Source organism: Bombina bombina, chromosome 12 (assembly GCF_027579735.1).
Source record: "Bombina bombina isolate aBomBom1 chromosome 12, aBomBom1.pri, whole genome shotgun sequence".
Classification (NCBI taxonomy): domain Eukaryota; kingdom Metazoa; phylum Chordata; class Amphibia; order Anura; family Bombinatoridae; genus Bombina; species Bombina bombina.
In genome coordinates, this window is record NC_069510.1 from 67,433,953 (window position 1) to 67,454,180 (window position 20,228).

Sequence of the window (20,228 nt, forward strand, 5' to 3'; positions counted from 1 at the left end):
GACAGACGTTTGTGTAAAAGAATGGACAGAGCTGAAATCTGTCCCTTTAAAGAACTAGCAGATAACCCCTTTTCTAAACCTTCTTGTAGAAAAGACAATATCCTTGGAATCCTAACCTTACTCCATGAGTAACTCTTGGATTCGCACCAATATAAGTATTTACGCCATATTTTATGGTAAATCCTTCTGGTAACAGGCTTCCTAGCCTGTATTAAGGTATCAATAACTGGCTCAGAAAAACCACGTTTTGATAAAATCAAGCGTTCAATTTCCAAGCAGTCAGCTTCAGAGAAGTTAGATTTTGATGTTTGAATGGACCCTGGATCAGAAGGTCCTGTTTCAGAGGTAGAGACCAAGGCGGACAGGATGACATGTCCACTAGATCTGCATACCAAGTCCTGCGTGGCCATGCAGGCGCTATTAGAATCACTGATGCTCTCTCCTGTTTGATTCTGGCAATCAATCGAGGAAGCATCGGGAAGGGTGGAAACACATAAGCCATCCCGAAGGTCCAAGGTGCTGTCAAAGCATCTATCAGAACCGCTCCCGGATCCCTGGATCTGGACCCGTAGCGAGGAAGCTTGGCGTTCTGACGAGACGCCATGAGATCTATCTCTGGTTTGCCCCAACGTCGAAGTATCTGGGCAAAGACCTCCGGATGAAGTTCCCACTCCCCCGGATGAAAAGTCTGACGACTTAAGAAATCCGCCTCCCAGTTGTCCACTCCCGGGATGTGGATTGCAGACAGGTGGCAAGAGTGAGACTCTGCCCAGCGAATTATCTTTGATACTTCCATCATTGCTAGGGAGCTTCTTGTCCCTCCCTGATGGTTGATGTAAGCTACAGTCGTGATGTTGTCTGACTGAAACCTGATGAACCCCCGAGTTGTTAACTGGGGCCAAGCCAGAAGGGCATTGAGAACTGCTCTCAATTCCAGAATGTTTATTGGGAGGAGACTCTCCTCCTGATTCCATAGTCCCTGAGCCTTCAGAGAATTCCAGACAGCACCCCAACCTAGAAGGCTGGCGTCTGTTGTTACAATTGTCCAGTCTGGCCTGCTGAATGGCATTCCCCTGGACAGGTGTGGCCGATAAAGCCACCATAGAAGAGAATTTCTGGTCTCTTGATTCAGATTCAGAGTGGGGGACAAATCTGAGTAATCCCCATTCCACTGACTTAGCATGCACAACTGCAGCGGTCTGAGATGTAGGCGTGCAAAAGGTACTATGTCCATTGCCGCTACCATTAAGCCGATCACCTCCATGCATTGAGCTACTGACGGGTGTTGAATGGAATGAAGGACCCGGCATGCATTTTGAAGCTTTGTTAACCTGTCTTCTGTCAGGTAAATCTTCATTTCTACAGAATCTATAAGAGTCCCCAAGAAGGGAACTCTTGTGAGTGGAAAGAGAGAACTCTTCTTTTCGTTCACCTTCCATCCATGCGACCTTAGAAATGCCAGTACTAACTCTGTATGAGACTTGGCAGTTTGAAAGCTTGAAGCTTGTATCAGAATGTCGTCTAGGTACGGAGCTACCGAAATTCCTCGCGGTCTTAGTACCGCCAGAAGAGTACCCAGAACCTTTGTGAAGATTCTTGGAGCTGTAGCCAATCCGAATGGAAGAGCTACAAATTGGTAATGCCTGTCTAGAAAGGCAAACCTTAGATACCGGTAATGATTTCTGTGAATCGGTATGTGAAGGTAAGCATCCTTTAAATCCACTGTGGTCATGTACTGACCCTCTTGGATCATGGGCAAAATTGTTCGAATCGTTTCCATCTTGAACGATGGAACTCTTAGGAATTTGTTTAGGATCTTTAAATCCAAGATTGGCCTGAAAGTTCCCTCTTTTTTGGGAACTACAAACAGATTTGAGTAAAACCCTTGTCCTTGTTCCGACCGCGGAACTGGATGGATCACTCCCATTAATAAAAGATCTTGTACGCAGCGTAGGAACGCTTCTTTCTTTATTTGGTTTGTTGACAACCTTGACAGATGAAATCTCCCTCTTGGGGGAGAGGATTTGAAGTCCAGAAGGTATCCCTGAGATATGATCTCTAACGCCCAGGGATCCTGAACATCTCTTGCCCAAGCCTGGGCGAAGAGAGAAAGTCTGCCCCCTACTAGATCCGGTCCCGGATCGGGGGCCCTCGATTCATGCTGTCTTAGGGGCAGCAGCAGGTTTTCTGGCCTGCTTGCCCTTGTTCCAGGACTGGTTAGGTTTCCAGCCTTGTCTGTAGCGAGCAACAGCTCCTTCCTGTTTTGGTGCAGAGGAAGTTGATGCTGTTCCTGTTTTAAAATTACGAAAGGAACGAAAATTAGACTGTCTAGCCCTAGGTTTGGCTTTGTCCTGAGGCAGGGCATGGCCTTTACCTCCTGTAATGTCAGCGATAATCTCCTTCAAACCGGGCCCGAATAAGGTCTGCCCTTTGAAAGGTATATTAAGCAATTTAGATTTAGAAGTAACATCAGCTGACCAGGATTTTAGCCACAGCGCTCTGCGTGCCTGAATGGCAAATCCGGAATTCTTAGCCGTAAGTTTAGTTAAATGTACTACGGCATCTGAAATAAATGAGTTAGCTAACTTAAGGGTTCTAAGTTTGAGTGTAATCTCATCTAGTGTAGATGATTCAAGTGTCTCTTCCAGAGACTCAAACCAAAATGCTGCTGCAGCCGTGACAGGCGCAATACATGCAAGAGGTTGCAATATAAAACCTTGTTGAACAAACATTTTCTTAAGGTAACCCTCTAATTTTTTATCCATTGGATCTGAAAAGGCACAGCTATCCTCCACCGGGATAGTGGTACGCTTAGCCAAAGTAGAAACTGCTCCCTCCACCTTAGGGACCGTTTGCCATAAGTCCCGTGTGGTGGCGTCTATTGGAAACATTTTTCTAAATATCGGAGGAGGTGAGAACGGCACACCGGGCCTATCCCACTCCTTAGTAACAATTTCAGTAAGTCTCTTAGGTATAGGAAAAACATCAGTACTCGCCGGTACCGCAAAATATTTATCCAACCTACACATTTTCTCTGGTATTGCAACTGTGTTACAATCATTCAGAGCCGCTAACACCTCCCCTTGTAATACACGGAGGTTTTCCAGCTTAAATTTAAAATTTGAAATATCTGAATCCAATCTGTTTGGATCAGAACCGTCACCCACAGAATGAAGTTCTCCGTCCTCATGTTCTGCCGCCTGTGACGCAGTGTCTGACATGGCCCTAATATTATCAGCGCACTCTGTTCTCACCCCAGAGTGATCACGCTTGCCTCTAAGTTCTGGTAATTTAGCCAAAACTTCAGTCATAACAGTAGCCATATCCTGTAATGTGATTTGAAATGGCCGCCCAGATGTACTCGGCGCTACAATATCACGCACCTCCCGAGCGGGAGATGCAGGTACTGACACGTGAGGCGAGTTAGTCGGCATAACTCTCCCCTCGTTGTCTGGTGAAATATGTTCAATTTGTACAGATTGACTTTTATTTAAAGTAGCATCAATACAGTTAGTACATACATTTCTATTGGGCTCCACTTTGGCATTAGCACATATAACACATGCATCTTCCTCTGAATCAGACATGTTTAACACACTAGCAATTAACTAGCAACTTGGAAATGCTTTTTCAAGTAATTTACAATTATATGAAAACGAACTGTGCCTATAAGAAGCACAGAAAAAATTATGACAGTTGAAAATAATTAAGTTATAGCATCAAATCTTTGTAAGAAATATACAATTTTAGCAAAGGATTGTTCCCATTAGCAAAGGATAGCTAACCCTGGCAGCAGAAAAAATACACAAATAAACGTTTTTTATCACAGTCAACTACACTCTTCACAGCTCTGCTGTGATGATTACCTCCCTCAAAAAAGGCTTTGAAGATCCCTGAGTTCTGTAGAGATGAACCGGATCATGCAGGAAGAAAATGAACCTCTGACTGAGTTTTTTGATGCGTAGTAAAAGCGCCAAAAATGGCCCCTCCCCCTCACACATAACAGTGAGAGAGATCAGTGAACTGCTTTAAATTAAACAAAACTATTGCCAAGTGGAAAAAATAGTGCCCAAAACATTTTTTCACCCAGTACCTCAGAGAAATAAACGTTTTTACATGCCAGCAAAAAAACGTTTAACCTCAATAAATTAATTGTTATTTAAAACCTATTGCAAGTCCCTGCAAATTAGGTTAAGTCTATGCATACAGTATAAATCCAGTGAAGTACCATTCCCCAGAATACTGAAGTGTAAAATATACATACATGACAGCCTGATACCAGCTACATCTACTGCATTTAAGGCTGAGTTTACATTATAACGGTATGGCAGGATTTTCTCATCAATTCCATGTCAGAAAATAACAAACTGCTACATACCTCTTTGCAGATTAATCTGCCCGCTGTCCCCTGATCTGAAGTTTACCTCTCCTCAGATGGCCGAGAAACAGCAATATGATCTTAACTACTCCGGCTAAAATCATAGAAAAAACTCAGGTAGATTCTTCTTCAAATTCTACCAGAGAATGAATAACACACTCCGGTGCTATTATAAAATAACAAACTTTTGATTGAAGGTAATAAACTAATTAAATCACCACAGTCCTCTCACACATCCTATCTATTCGTTGGGTGCAAGAGAATGACTGGAGGTGACGTAGAGGGGAGGAGCTATATAGCAGCTCTGCTGGGTGAATCCTCTTGCACTTCCTGTAGGGGAGGAGATAATATCCCAGAAGTAATGATGACCCGTGGACTGACCACACTTAACAGGAGAAATAACAATGCCTTTACCAAAGTTTATACAGGGGCATCTTCAGGGAAGACATCTAGCAACATGTCCCGTTATACCAAAGGGGGAGAAAAAGGAAGAAAAAAGTCAATGCTTGCGCTTCTGAGGCTCGCTAGATTACTTAAACCAGGCTGCCGTTTTCATCTGTGGTTCTGTCAGGATTCCATTTACTCTGCTGAGTATCTATAGATCCAATTTGGCCGGCTCATTCACTGCTGTATCCTGTACCTTGATTGCACCTGAGTGCAACCGTGGCTGATCCTGAAGCTGAGCGTTCTCCTAGGTTGGCCTCCGGGCGTAAGCAGCTCTTTCCTTCAGCCGTCCAGCCTCAGTTATGGTGTGCTCCGCGCACACCGCCTCTTATGTGTGGACAGATGAATGATGTTAGAGCCCGGACCTCGGTTGTCACCTATCGTCAGGGGCTCAGTCCTCCCATCGGACCAGCTTGAGCTTCTTGTACTCAGTGAGCACGTCCTCTGCGAGCCCTGCCATATCTGTTCCAGCCAGGGGAACAGTTGTCGACAGCCGGTCTCAGCCACACCGCTGCTTTGGAAACGGTGTTCTCCCAAGGTATTATCCTCTGCTTTTAGCGGTCTCGCTCCTGCACCTCGAAAGTCAGGCAAGATGCGGTATAGCCGCAGGCCGTTATCGGCCAGGTAGGTTTTTCCAGCTTGTCTTCGAGTAATTTGCACTCTACTTCGCCACTACAATAAAACCCCAGAAAAAAACACAGAATTCTGCGGGCTATGTGGCTGAAAGCTTAGGGGTAGTTTTTTTTCCCTCCTGCGTTCACCTGAACGTCGACCTGGAGCAGGTGTGTCTACGCTCCACCCCTTCCGGAACACCTCACTCGTGTCTTTACACCTAAAGATTAATACCGCCTTATCCTGATGAAAAATCAGAAAAGGAGATTCACAAGAAAGAGCAGATAACTCAGAAACTCTTCTAGCAGAAGAGATGGCCAAAAGGAACAAAACTTTCCAAGAAAGTAATTTAATATCCAGAGAATGCATAGGTTCAAACGGAGGAGCCTGTAAAGCCCTCAGAACCAAATTAAGACTCCAAGGAGGAGAAATTGACTTAATGACAGGCTTGATAGGAACCAAAGCCTGTAGAAAACAATGAATATCAGGATGATTAGCAATCTTTCTGTGAAAAAGAACACAAAGAGCAGAGATTTGACCTTTCAAAGAACTTGCAGACAAACCCTTATCCAAACCATCCTGAAGAAACTGTAAAATTCTAGGAATTCTAAAAGAATGCCAAGAGAATTTATGAGAAGAACACCAAGAAATGTAAGTCTTCCAAACTCGGTAATAAATCTTTCTAGACACAGATTTACGAGCCAATAACATAGTATTAATCACTGAGTCAGAGAAACCTCTATGACTAAGTATCAAGCGTTCAATCTCCATACCTTCAAATTTAATGATTTGAGATCCTGATGGAAAAATGGGCCTTGAGATAGAAGGTCTGGCCTTAACGGAAGTGTCCAAGGTTGGCAACTGGCCATCCGAACGAGATCCGCATACCAAAACCTGTGTGGCCATGCTGGAGCCACCAGCAGTACAAACGAACGCTCCATTAGGATTTTGGAAATCACTTTTGGAAGAAGAATTAGAGGCGGAAAGATATAAGCAGGTTGATAATTCCAGGGAAGTGACAACGCGTCCACTGCTTCCGCCTGAGGATCCCTGGATCTGGACAGATACCTGGGAAGTTTCTTGTTTAGATGAGAAGCCATCAGATCTATTTCTTGAAGTCCCCAGACTTGAACAATCTGAAGAAAAACCTCTGGGTGAAGAGACCATTCGCCCGGATGTAACGTCTGGCGACTGAGATAATACGCTTCCCAATTGTCTATACCTGGGATGTGAACCACAAAGATTAGACAGGAGCTGGATTCCGCCCATACAAGTATCCGAGATACTTCTTTCATAGCTTGAGGACTGTGAGTCCCACCTTGATGATTGACATACGCCACGGTTGTGACATTGTCTGTCTGAAAACAAATAAACGATTCTCTCTTCAGAAGAGGCCAGAACTGAAGAGCTCTGAAAATCGCACGGAGTTCCAAAATGTTGATTGGTAATCTCGCCTCCTGTGATTCCCAAACCCCCTGCGCTGTCAGAGATCCCCATACAGCTCCCCAACCTGAAAGACTCGCATCTGTTGAGATCACAGTCCAGGTTGGACGAACAAAAGAGGCCCCTTGAATTAAACAATGGTGATCCAACCACCAAGTCAGAGAAGAACGAACATTGGGATTTAAGGATATTAACTGTGATATCTTTGTATAATCCCTGCACCATTGGTTCAGCATACAAAGCTGGAGAGGTCTCATGTGAAAACGAGCAAAGGGGATCGCGTCCGATGCAGCAGTCATGAGACCTAGAATTTCCATGCACAAAGCTACCGAAGGGAATGATTGAGACTGAAGGTTTTGACAGGCTGAAATCAATTTCAGACGTCTCTTTTTTGTTAGAGACAAAGTCATGGACACTGAAACTATTTGGAAACCCAAAAAGGTTACCCTTGTCTGAGGAATCAAGGAACTCTTTGGTAAATTGATCTTCCAACCATGTCTTTGAAGAAACAACACAAGTTGATTCGTGTGAGATTCTGCAGAATGTAAAGACTGAGCAAGTACCAAGATATCGTCCAAATAAGGAAATACTGCAATACCCTGTTCTCTGATTACAGAGAGAAGGGCACCGAGAACCTTTGAAAAGATCCTTGGAGCTGTCTCTAGGCCAAAAGGAAGAGCAACAAACTGGTAATGCTTGTCTAGAAAAGAGAATCTCAGGAACTCATAGTGGTCTGGATGAATTGGAATATGAAGATATGCATCCTGTAAGTCTATTGTAGACATATAATGCCCTTGCTGAACAAAAGGCAGAATAGTCCTTATAGTCACCATTTTGAATGTTGGTATCCTTACATAACGATTCAATATTTTTAGATCCAGAACTGGTCTGAAAGAATTCTCCTTCTTTGGTACAATGAACAGATTTGAATAAAACCCCAGACCCCGTTCCAGATCTGGAACTGGCACAATTACCCCAGCCGACTCCAGGTCTGAAACACATTTCAGAAACGCCTGAGCCTTTACTGGGTTTACTGGAATACGTGAGAGGAAGAATCTTCTCACAGGCGGTCTTACCTTGAAACCTATTCTGTACCCTTGAGAAACAATGTTCTGAATCCAAAGATTTTGAGTCGAATTGATCCAAACATCTTTGAAAAATCGTAACCTGCCCCCTACCAGCTGTACTGGAATGAGGGCCGCACCTTCATGCGGATTTGGGAGCTGGTTTTGACTTTCTAAAAGGCTTGGATTTATTCCAGACTGGAGAAGGTTTCCAAACGGAAACTGTTCCTTTAGGGGAAGTGTCAGGCTTCTGTTCCTTATTCTGACGAAAGGAACAAAAACGATTAGCAGCCCTATATTTACCTTTAGAATTTTTATCCTGAGGCAAAAAAGCTCCCTTCCCCCCAGTAACAGTTGAAATTATTGAATCCAACTGAGAACCAAATAATTTATTACCTTGGAAAGAAAGAGAAAGCAACGTTGACTTAGAAGTCATATCTGCATTCCAAGATTTAAGCCATAAAGCTCTTCTAGCTAAAATAGCTAAAGACATATACCTGACATCAATCCTAATGATATCAAAAATGGCATCACAAACAAAGTTATTAGCATGTTGAAGAAGTTTAACAATGCTATAAGCATTATGGTCTGACACATGTTGCGCTAAAGCCTCCAACCAGAAGGTGGAAGCTGCAGCAACATCAGCCAAAGAAATAGCAGGTCTAAGAAGATTACCTGAACATAAATAAGCCTTCCTTAGAAAGGATTCAAGCTTCCTATCTAAAGGATCCTTAAAAGAAGTACTATCTGTCGTAGGAATAGTAGTACGTTTAGCAAGAGTAGAGATAGCCCCATCAACTTTGGGGATTTTTTCCCAAAACTCTAATCTATCAGATGGCAAAGGGTACAAATTCTTAAACCTTGGAGAAGGAGTAAATGAAGTACTGGGACTATTCCATTCCCTAGAAATTACTTCAGAAATAGCATCAGGAACTGGAAAAACTTCTGGAATAACTACATGAGGTTTAAAAACTGAATTTAAATGCTTATTAGTTTTAATATCAAGAGGACTGGACTCCTCCATATCTAATGCAATTAACACTTCTTTAAGTAAAGAACAAATAAACTCCATCTTAAACAAATATGAAGATCAGTGTCAATATCTGAGGCAGAATCTTCTGAACCAGATATCTCCTCATCAGAGATAGATAAGTCAGAATGATGGGGGTCATTTAAAAATTCATCTGAAATATGAGAAGTTTTAAAAGACCTTTTACGTTTGCTAGAAGGAGGAATAACAGACAGAGCCTTCCCGAATAGAATTAGAAAAAAATTCTTTAACATTAACAGGAACATCCTGAACATTAGATGTTGAAGGAACAACAACAGGTAATGGATTATTACTAATGGAAATATTATCCGCGTTAGATAGTTTTTCATGACAATTAACACAAACTACAGCCGGAGGAACAGTTACCAAAAGTTTACAACAAATGCACTTAGCTTTGGTAGAACCAACATCAGGCAGCGTCTTTCCAGAAGTAGATTCTGATCCAGGGTCAGGTAGTGACATCTTGCAATATGTAATAGAAAAAACAACATATAAAGCAAAATTTATCAAATTCCTTAAATGACAGTTTCAGGAATGGGAAAAAATGCAAAACAAAACAAGCCTCTAGAAACCAGAAGCAACTAAAAAGTGAGACTGAAATAATGTGAAAAAAACTGGCGCCACATTTTTTGGCGCCAAAAAAACGTCTGCAACAAACATGCGCAAAAAATGACGCAACTATATGAAAACTTCCGGCGCCAACTATGACGCCGGAAATGACGAAATTCTTGCGCCAAAAAAGTCTTGCGCCAAAATATACCTTATTGCCTCCAGCTTCTCTCCTTCTTCTATACTCCGTCGAGGATCCCACTGTCTTGCACGTTGCAGCCAGTTAGAGTATAGCGTATCTCTCTTAGCGGGACGTTTCCTCTATTATCTGGGGCTCTGTTGTATTCAAAATGATTACCGGTACATGCCACACTGCCTCCGGTCTTTACTCCTCACTGACCACCACCTCCAACTCTTTCGTCTGCCAAACTGATTTTGTTGGACACGGGTAGCGACCTTCCCAGTCTCCCGTGCCGCTAGTTTCTGTGCTATAGCTGACTACTACCTTCGTCCTGTTGTGTACCGGGTGTCCTTCTCTTTTTCTTTGTGGGTCTGGTTTAAAAATGACCTTCTTCTTGAGTAGCTACACGCTGTGTTTCAACCGGTCATCCACCTGTTCGGCTATCCTCCAGATCATACCCGGCAGCCACCTTCTCTCTCTCCCCCACGTCCCCCGATGCCGGGCCTTACACTGCTCTGTGCTTCCAGGTGGGGCTAGTCTTCTGCAATCGTAGACTCAGCTGTGTGTAACGTAGTCATCAGCTCTCACCTTGCTCCGTTCAGCCCGTCATCTGTGTGCTCCCCTCCTCCTCCTTTAGCTTTTCCTATGATAGAGGGGCTAATTACGGTGTATGCAGGTAAGGTCCTGCCCGCTCACAGGTAATACCTTCGGCAGCGTAGTGTGTGCTCTAGGTGAGCGTCTGAGGCTACACAGCACCTCTATAACATGTTATCAGTCCACAGTAACTTTTGTGCGGGGTTTGGTTAATACCCCTCCATTCAGTATACCTTTTTTGGGGGCATAGAAAGCTTCTTTGTTGCCACTAAGAGGACGGTTAAGCTAGAGCTCTAGAGATATGCGGCCATTCTCTACCACAGCCGGCTCCGCCCCCCCCAGGAATTTTTTTTTATATATATATATAGTATCACAATTTTGGATGAATGGGAGTTAGAAATAATGCAAACGCACTATGAGAAGGATTAGATCTAAGCCCCCTGGGGTCCACTGTATAGTATATCTGCCCCTAAGTAGTCGGGTAACTTACCACTAGTGGTGCCTCCGTAGAAACATAAATACCTGTTACGGCTATATTATATAAACAGATATATATATAATTTTTTGCACCCTTACAGAGCCCTTACTCACTAAAGGTTACTCATAGCCACTAAATCACAGGGACTTCTGACACTCCTTTCCAATACTACTATACTCCCCTCTAGATACTATCTATTATTTTGATGATGAGAGCCTATACAACATTTATAGGTTAGGTTGTGTACTATGTCTGACGAGGGGGACTTTATCACAAGCTTTTTATCCGCCCCCCCCCCACTCTACTGTGTGGTAAGGGATAGATTGTTTATCCTCCACACTTATTTTTTTGGCAGAGTTTTGTAGCCTCTGGCCAGTTCATAGTGCCTCTGTTAAAGTTTGTCCTCATATCAGTGTAAAGATAGCTCTCCGGGCCCTAACAACAAAAGATTTATTGTGTCTACTCGTATGTGTCTTATTGCTTGCAGACTGTTTGTTCCCATAACTTCATTATGACTGTTAGCCTACATGAAAGCCTATTGTAACCGCTAAAACTGCTGGGATTGTGTTTGATGTTAACTGATTTTAATTGTAAGTAAAGCCTTAATGAAAACAAATTGAGGAGCGGACAAATTTTAGCTATAAACCTGGCATGTGTAGTTGCTCCTGGGTGAGATATTTACTCCATTGCCAACCTCTGTTAAATGATCCCCCTAACGTTTGTAATTTCTTTGTATAGAGTATATATGGGGCTCAGGTCATATAAATATATTTCACTTGATGTAAATGGAGGCAGTGTATCACTCAGTCTCTATTCAGGCTTACCAAACTTTGCAGCCCTACACTTAGTCTACAATTGTTTGATGCTATAGTTCCTCTCAAATTTTCCCATTAGGTTGATGTGTTCATTTAGCAGTCCCGAATCGGCCTCAGGGTTCTTTAATCCTGGTAGTTCTTTATACCGTATTAGCTCTTGAATTATATGAAACCACAATCTTTCCATTTTTTGTTTCTCTAGCCCAGTGTCAGTTATAATAATGTTAGCAGGGGGGGCGGAGCCGGGACAAACATGGCGGCGGACGCTTGAACTAAGAGCTCCGTGTGTGGTTTTAGCAGAAAGTGGGTACTCGACATATAAGAGCACAAAAACTGACATTTAATGGAGACAGGATCATCCCCGCAGCAGAGCCTAACAAAACATGTGAGCGCAAACTGAATCACACAGGCGCCGACGGAACAGCTGATACACAGAGCTTTTGGGAGGCCTGGAGCATTAATAACGATTGGCTGGAGAGGGGCCAAATAAACAGAAAAAGGTCAGAATGACTGAACGACAACCACGATATACCCCGGTAAGCAGCTAATGTCACATACGATAATCATTCAGGCGAAGGAGAGGAGGAGGGAAGACAGAGCCATAAGACGCTATGAAAATGGAATAGCTACGTGGGCGGCCATACATATATAGATGGCGTAGCAGCAGGGAAGGGACAATAAACGAAGCAATGTTATTTTATTAAACACTGAAAAAGTCGGACTCTGCAGCTAACAATAGAAGGAGGGTAGGATCTGAAAGCAACAAACTCATTAAATAATACAGGCACAGAAAAAAGCTGGTATATATGAAATGAACTGCAATACGGTTCCTTAAATTACCATTTAAAGTAGTCTTTACAGAATCGCTGTTATAATACAAGGGAGGCTTCAATAAATTTCATCACAAGAAGGGATTGTTACACATTTTTGAACTTCCCTGTACTTTTTTATGAAAGACTAATACAACAGATAAATAGTTCTGGAACATATCACACAGAGAGGGGGTCCAATCAAAGCACATCAATATTATTGCCTCTCCCTTATTATCTTAAGAAACAAGTACAGAAAGAATTCTGGGGTATTGGCAAGTAGTACAGAGGCAGATAGGGAACCCCTCTGGGATATATACTAGAAAACAACATGTCGGCCAGGAGGCAAAACAAACTAATAACGCCAGTTAAACCTACTGCAGCTAACATTTTCTTTAGGCCCTCTAAGGGGGATAAGGTTAAAGAAAAAGAAGACACTTTGCATGAAGAAGAGATGGATACTGACATAGAGTCACGGTCTCCAGGGGGAAACAATATACCTGTCACTAAAGGTGACCTTAGAAATCTTGTTTCTAAACAAGACATAACCATAATCTTCGACAAGATGTGGGAAAAGATGGACACGCTTCAAAACACTATCACGAGCAACCTTGCAAAAATTAAGCAAGACATATCGGAACTAGGTACAAGGGTAGAATCCCTAGAAGAAAAAGAAGAGTCCCTAGAAGAAGATATAACAACAATTACACAACAATTTTCTGATCAACAGCAAGAAATGGCAGAAATCAACGAGAAACTGGAAGACCTTGAGAACAGAAGTCGGAGGTGTAATATACGCCAAAAAGGTATTCCGGAATCAATCTCCACAACAGACCTAGGCATTTATTTACTACAACTATTCCAAACTATCACAGGTTCATCTGAAGAAGGAAAGTTTCAGATAGAAAGGGCTCATAGAGCTCTGAGAGCAAAGCCTAAGGAAGCAGAACCCCCGAGAGACGTGATAACTAAATTACTACGCTTCCAAGAGAAGGAAGAGATTATGACTGCGGCTAGGAAAAACCCAACTTTTAAATTTAAGGGGTCAATTATACAGTTTTATCAGGACTTATGTATCAAGACACCACAGAAAAGATATGCTCTTCGCCCCTTGACGCAATTGCTGCGGAAAAATCAGATAACATACAGATGGGATTTCCATTTGCACTCCATATAAACCATGAAGGAAAAACTACTACACTCAAAGAGAAGCAAGACATTCCAGAAATATGCCAGCTCCTCAAGCTGGAATGTCCAGATTTACCTGACAATCAACAAGATGGCAGAAGAAGACCATCACAGCAACAAAGGGGAATAACCCAAACAAAAAAATGGTCAAAAGTACCCAAGAGAAAACAGAGACCCTGAGGAACAATCCAGATACAGCCTTTCTTTGCCTTCATCTATCCAGGAGCTGAACTCATATCATAATAAAGATCTCCAATTCAGTACCATTAAGAGTGACTGTGGAAGAGTCATATAGCAGATGAGTACACCCACACTATGGTATAGTAAAGACGTTATTTGAAGCTCCTTAAGTAAAACAGATTTGAACAGTTTGTATAGCCTGTATAGGCTTTATGTGAATGAGGATAAGTAATTAGAAGTTACATATTGGTCAAGATTGATATGGCCAATCCATTAATGCCTTAAGCACATAATATATGTTTACTCCAAGATCAGAGTACCCACTTTTAATATTTTTGATTTATAAACCATAATATATTGAATGTAACTACATACCCAACTAGAGAGGAATGACTAAGCGGACAATCAAAAATCAACTTAATTTTTATACATTGTATAATTGTTTAGTTTTGTTTAATGTTTGGTTGTTTATTTTTAATTTAAGTATCATCAAGCAGCAAAATGGAAAGTTTCTCCATCACAGAGCCGAAATCAAGAGAGTGGAAGACATGCAAAGACCAAAAGCAGAAGTGTCATATAGGCACAGTGAGGTAGAGAGGAAGGTAATTATAGATGACATCTAAACTACAGATAATCTCACATAATGTGAGAGGTCTAAACACTAACACAAAACGAAAAACAGCACTCACCCAATATAATGACTTGAAGGCTAAAATCATATTCCTTCAGGAGACACATTTCACGCATCAACAAGTCCCTAAATATTGGAACAAACACTTTATGCAACACTTTCACTCCACGACTGATAAAAAAAAAAGAGTATCCATCCTCATACACAATTCAATCCAGTTCACAAAAGAAGAGGTGATAAAGGATAAAGAAGGTAGATATATCATAGTGAGGGGGAGTATACAAGGCACACAGGTTACACTATGTAACATCTACGCACCTAATGAACAATAACATGATTTTTTTCATTGCCTCTCACACCTATTGACTCAATGGTCCCAAACAAGAATTATACTAGCTGGAGACTTTAATATAAACTTAAAGATAATTAAAGAAAATGCTCCATCCAAACTCACGAATAAACAACTAAGACTTAATTCTATTTCTAAATCTATTAGAGAGACTTTGGAGGGGCATAATGTCTTAGACACTTGGACAACACTATATGGCCAGACAATTGATCACACATATTACTCGCCTGCACATAAAATACATACTAAACTAGACTACATCTATATTAGCCAGGTATTACTTCCCAACCTAGTCTTTTTGTCCATCCACGCTTCAGTGTGGTCAGACCATTCCATTGTTCAGATACAGTTAAAAGGCTTAATTAACACGAACAGACAGAGATCATGGACGTATGACCCAACATTTTTAAAACAACCAGACATACAAACTAGAATATTAAAGAATCTCACAGAATATTGGAAGATAAATATGGATCCCTCAATTAGCCCGATGATTACATGGGCAGCACACAAACCCTATATAAGAGGGATGCTAATAAAGGAAAAGGCACTGTGTCTGAAACAGACCAAGGCCACTGTAGACACATTACAACAAGAAATTGAAGCTTTAGAAAAGGCACACCAATCCACACTATCTCACATGACCTTTGTCGCATTAACTCATAAAAGAAAAACACTAGCTAAGATCCTAAACGAGAACTCCCTTAGAACCATACATAAATTAAAAATGCATTACGTCATATACGCGAACAAACCAGACAGATATCTAGCCCATAAACTAAGAGAAAGGATGAAAGCTTTAGCAATTACACAAATGCAAAAACTGGACGGAAGCTTGACTTCACACCCGCAAGAAATTACAGACTGCTTCGCACAATACTATGAGGCTCTGTATGATGGGAAGAAGGTACAACACTCCTCCCAGACAGAGCTTGTTAAACATCAACTCTTAATGAAAGCTGACATGCCCAAACTAGATAAAGCCGATGCGGAGTCTCTAGATGCAGAGATTACAGTGGGAGAGATTACTTTGGCAATAAAAGATCTTAAATTAGGTAAGGCTGCTGGACCCGATGGATTTTCAGGGGATTATTATAAATTATTTAAAACAAATTTGACTTCACACTTACACAAATTTTGTAATGATATTATGCAGGGCACTCCGATCCCACCAGAACTACTCCGAGCTAAGATAGTGGTAATACCTAAGCCAGGGAAAAATCCCAAGATATCTCAGAACTATAGACCAATTTCATTAATCAATCAGGACTTAAAAATTTTTACAAAAATCTTAGCGAATAGACTCAAACAATGTCTACCTTTATTGATTCACCCTGACCAAGTAGGTTTCATTAAAGAACGGGAAGCCCCGGATAATGTGAGACGCACAGTGGCCGTAGTGGAGTATTTGAGGGGAACAGAAACGCCTTCTCTGCTCCTATCTTTGGATGCAGAGAAGGCGTTTGATAGAGTAGACTGGAAATTTATGCTGGACATCCTGGAACATTTAGGATTTGGTAGTAACTTTATGAAAGCTATTAAAAATCTATACTCGACCCCAACAGCAACAATAATAATGTTAGCAGTCATGAGCCTCAACATATTAACCACAGTTCTTTTACTTTTTTTTCGTTTCTCTGACGCTGTATTAGTTATCACCATATTAACTGTTATTAGTCTATATCATGTTAATTGCTGTGTCCTCCTTCAATTCTTGTATCAGTTATTATTATTATTATTCTTTATTTATAAAGCGCCAACAGATTCCGCAGCGCTGTTCATAGGTAACAAAGATAAAAGGACAGTACAATATGAGACACCAGACAAAATTTAACAAACAAATACAGGAGGAATTGGGAACCCTGTTCCCGTGGGAACTTATAATCTAAATGGGTAGGAGGGTAAGAAACAGGAGGTGGGGACTGCAAAGGTGGGAATGATGTTAGTGTTAAGTTAGATGAGGGCAACTATTAGGCAAGTGGAATTCATTAGTTACTGATTTGGTTATATCAGTTCTCTGGACCTACCCATAGTCCTGGCAGACGTGTGAAGGAGAATGTTTAGTACAGGCCCAAAGTGGCCTGTGCCCCCCAAAAACCCTCCGATAAGCAAATCAAATTCATTGGGGTCCAAAAGTGGCCTCAGCCAATTCCGAGGAAAAAAGAGGGAGGTCTTAGGTTTGCTCCCCAAACATTATTCATCTGATTTATTTCTTAACTTGGTCGTTGAATGGGATTGTAATATATAGCCTTATGTATGATATTGCGTATCTTTGTTTCTGTTATTTGTTTTAATACTTAACCTATGTCTTATGTTTAATTGAGCAAACTGAATTTTGCTTTTGTAACTGTTGGACCCTCAATAAAAATTATCAAAAAATAAAAAAATAAAACCTTTTACCTATGAAAATAAAAAAGCCCCCCAAAATAAAAACACCCCCTAATCTAATATTAAACTACCAATAGCCCTTAAAAGGGCTTTTTGTAGGGCAGTGCCCTAAAGAAATCAGCTCTTTTCCTTAAAAAAAACTACTAAGTCCCCCCTCTAACAGTAAAACCCCCCACCCACCAAACCCCCCAAAATAAAAAAAAAATAACACTAAAAAAACCTGAACTACCCATTGCCCCTAAAGGAGCATTTAGCTCTTTTAAGAAGGCCCATAACCCTAATCTAAAAAAAAATAATAAAAAAAATATTTTTTTTAAAAAAAAGCCTAAATCTAACCCCCAGGTTAGTACTCACGGTTCCTGAAGTCAGGGCCGTTTCTAGGGGCGGGCAGACCGGGCAGTGGCTCGGGGCACATTAGGGAGCAGTGGGGAGCAGTGGCAGTGCTTGCTTGATAAACTACTGGTATAGCAAATGTTAAAATACACAGATCACAAACAAATACATTAAAAAAATATATATATATATATATATATATATATATATATATATATATTTGAAAGGAAGCTGTTATGTTAATTGGCTGCATCGGATGTAAATCATACTAATGGAGCAACAAGATCACAAAGGGGGTGTGTTAAGACCGGATAACTACTTAAAGCTAAAACTGAAAGTAAAAAGGAGAGGAATCACCCTGAGGAAATCAGTCTCCTATCTCACTGATCTGTGTCACTAAAGAGGTGATGTTTTATGCATATGACAAATTATTTATGGTCTTTACATAATGATATGTACATATGTTTTGTTTTACTGAGCTAATTAAAAAAAGGTGCTTTATAAAACTTGGGTTTCCACATACTAAGGAACAGGTTTTCTGTTAAGGTCTGTTGAATAAAAAAATATCTTTTTGACATTATGTTTTTTTTTTTATTTATTTACTTATTGTTTAATAAAATTTAAAGGGACAGTATACACTCATTTTCATATAACTGCATGTAATAGACACTACTATAAAGAATAGGATGCACAGATACTGATATAAAAATCCAGTATAAAACTCTTACTTAGAAGCTGTCAGTTTAGCTCTGTTGAAAAGGTAGCTGGAAAGCCCACTGCAAGTGGGAAATAAGACACTCCCCCCTACCCCTTCTTTTGCATATGAAAAGACCCTTTACATAAACAGGAGCAAGCTGAAGTAGGTATCTGACGGTATTATCATACAAATTTGGGGCTTGGTTAGGAGTCTGAAAATCAGAGCAATGTTATTTAAAAATAAGCAAAACTATACATTTAAAAAAAAACAACAACTTTATGGGCTATAAAAATAGATCATCTGCAAAATATTTATGCAAAGAAAAAATTAGTGTATAATGTCCCTTTAATAGTGATGGGGGTGTGTGTGTGTGTCATTTACTCCATAATGACAATGGCAAGTTTTCACAAACTCACATGTGAGTGCTTGTGTCTGCTATTACTGCCTGAGTGTGTGTGCCTATCTATCCCTGCCTGTGTGTGTATCTGCCTATTACTGCCTGAGTGTGTGTGTGTGTGTGTGTGTGTGTATGTCTATCTATCCCTGCCGTGTGTGTATGCCTATCTATCCCTGCCTGTGTGTGCATGTCTCTGTCTATTACTGTCTGTGTGTGAATGTCTTTGTCTATTACTGTCTGTGTGTGCAAGTCTCAGTCTATTACTGCCTGTGAGTGCATGCCTCTGTCTGTTACTGCCTGTGTGTGCATGTCTCTGTCTATTACTACCTGTGTGTGCATGTCTCAGTCTATTACTGTCTGTGTGTGCATGTCTCTGTCTATTACTGCCTGTGTGTGCATGTCTCTGTTTATTACTGCCTGTGTGTGTGTGTGTGTGTGTGTGTGTATGCCTATCTATCCCTGCCTGTGTGTGTATGCCTATCTATCCCTGCCTGTGTGTGCATGTCTCTGTCTATTACTGTCTGTGTGTGAATGTCTTTGTCTATTACTGTCTGTGTGTGCAAGTCTCAGTCTATTACTGCCTGTGAGTGCATGCCTCTGTCTGTTACTGCCTGTGTGTGCATGTCTCTGTCTATTACTACCTGTGTGTGCATGTCTGTCTATTACTGCCTGTGAGTGTATGTCTCTGTCTATTACTGCCTGTGAGTGTATGTCTCTGTCTATTACTGTCTGTGAGTGCTTGTCTCTGTCTATTACTGTCTGTGTGTGAATGTGTCTGTCTTTTACTGCCTGTGAGTGCATGTCTCTGTCTATTACTGTTAGTGAGCGCATGTCGCTGTCTATTACTGTCTGTGTGTGCGCATATCTCTGTCTGTTACTGCCTGTGTGTGCATGTCTCTGTCTATTAAGCACACACAGGCAGTAAATTACTGCCTGTGTGTGCATGTCTTTGTCTATTACTGCTTGTGAGTGCATGTCTCAGTCTATTACTGTCTGTGTGTGCATGTCTCTGTCTATTACTGCCTGTGTGTGCATGTCTCTGTTTATTACTGCCTGTGTGTGTGTGTGTGTGTGTGTGTGTATGCCTATCTATCCCTGCCTGTGTGTGTATGCCTATCTATCCCTGCCTGTGTGTGCATGTCTCTGTCTATTACTGTCTGTGTGTGAATGTCTTTGTCTATTACTGTCTGTGTGTGCAAGTCTCAGTCTATTACTGCCTGTGAGTGCATGCCTCTGTCTGTTACTGCCTGTGTGTGCATGTCTCTGTCTATTACTACCTGTGTGTGCATGTCTGTCTATTACTGCCTGTGAGTGTATGTCTCTGTCTATTACTGCCTGTGAGTGTATGTCTCTGTCTATTACTGTCTGTGAGTGCTTGTCTCTGTCTATTACTGTCTGTGTGTGAATGTGTCTGTCTTTTACTGCCTGTGAGTGCATGTCTCTGTCTATTACTGTTAGTGAGCGCATGTCGCTGTCTATTACTGTCTGTGTGTGCGCATATCTCTGTCTGTTACTGCCTGTGTGTGCATGTCTCTGTCTATTAAGCACACACAGGCAGTAAATTACTGCCTGTGTGTGCATGTCTTTGTCTATTACTGCTTGTGAGTGCATGTCTCAGTCTATTACTGTCTGTGAGTGCATGGCTCT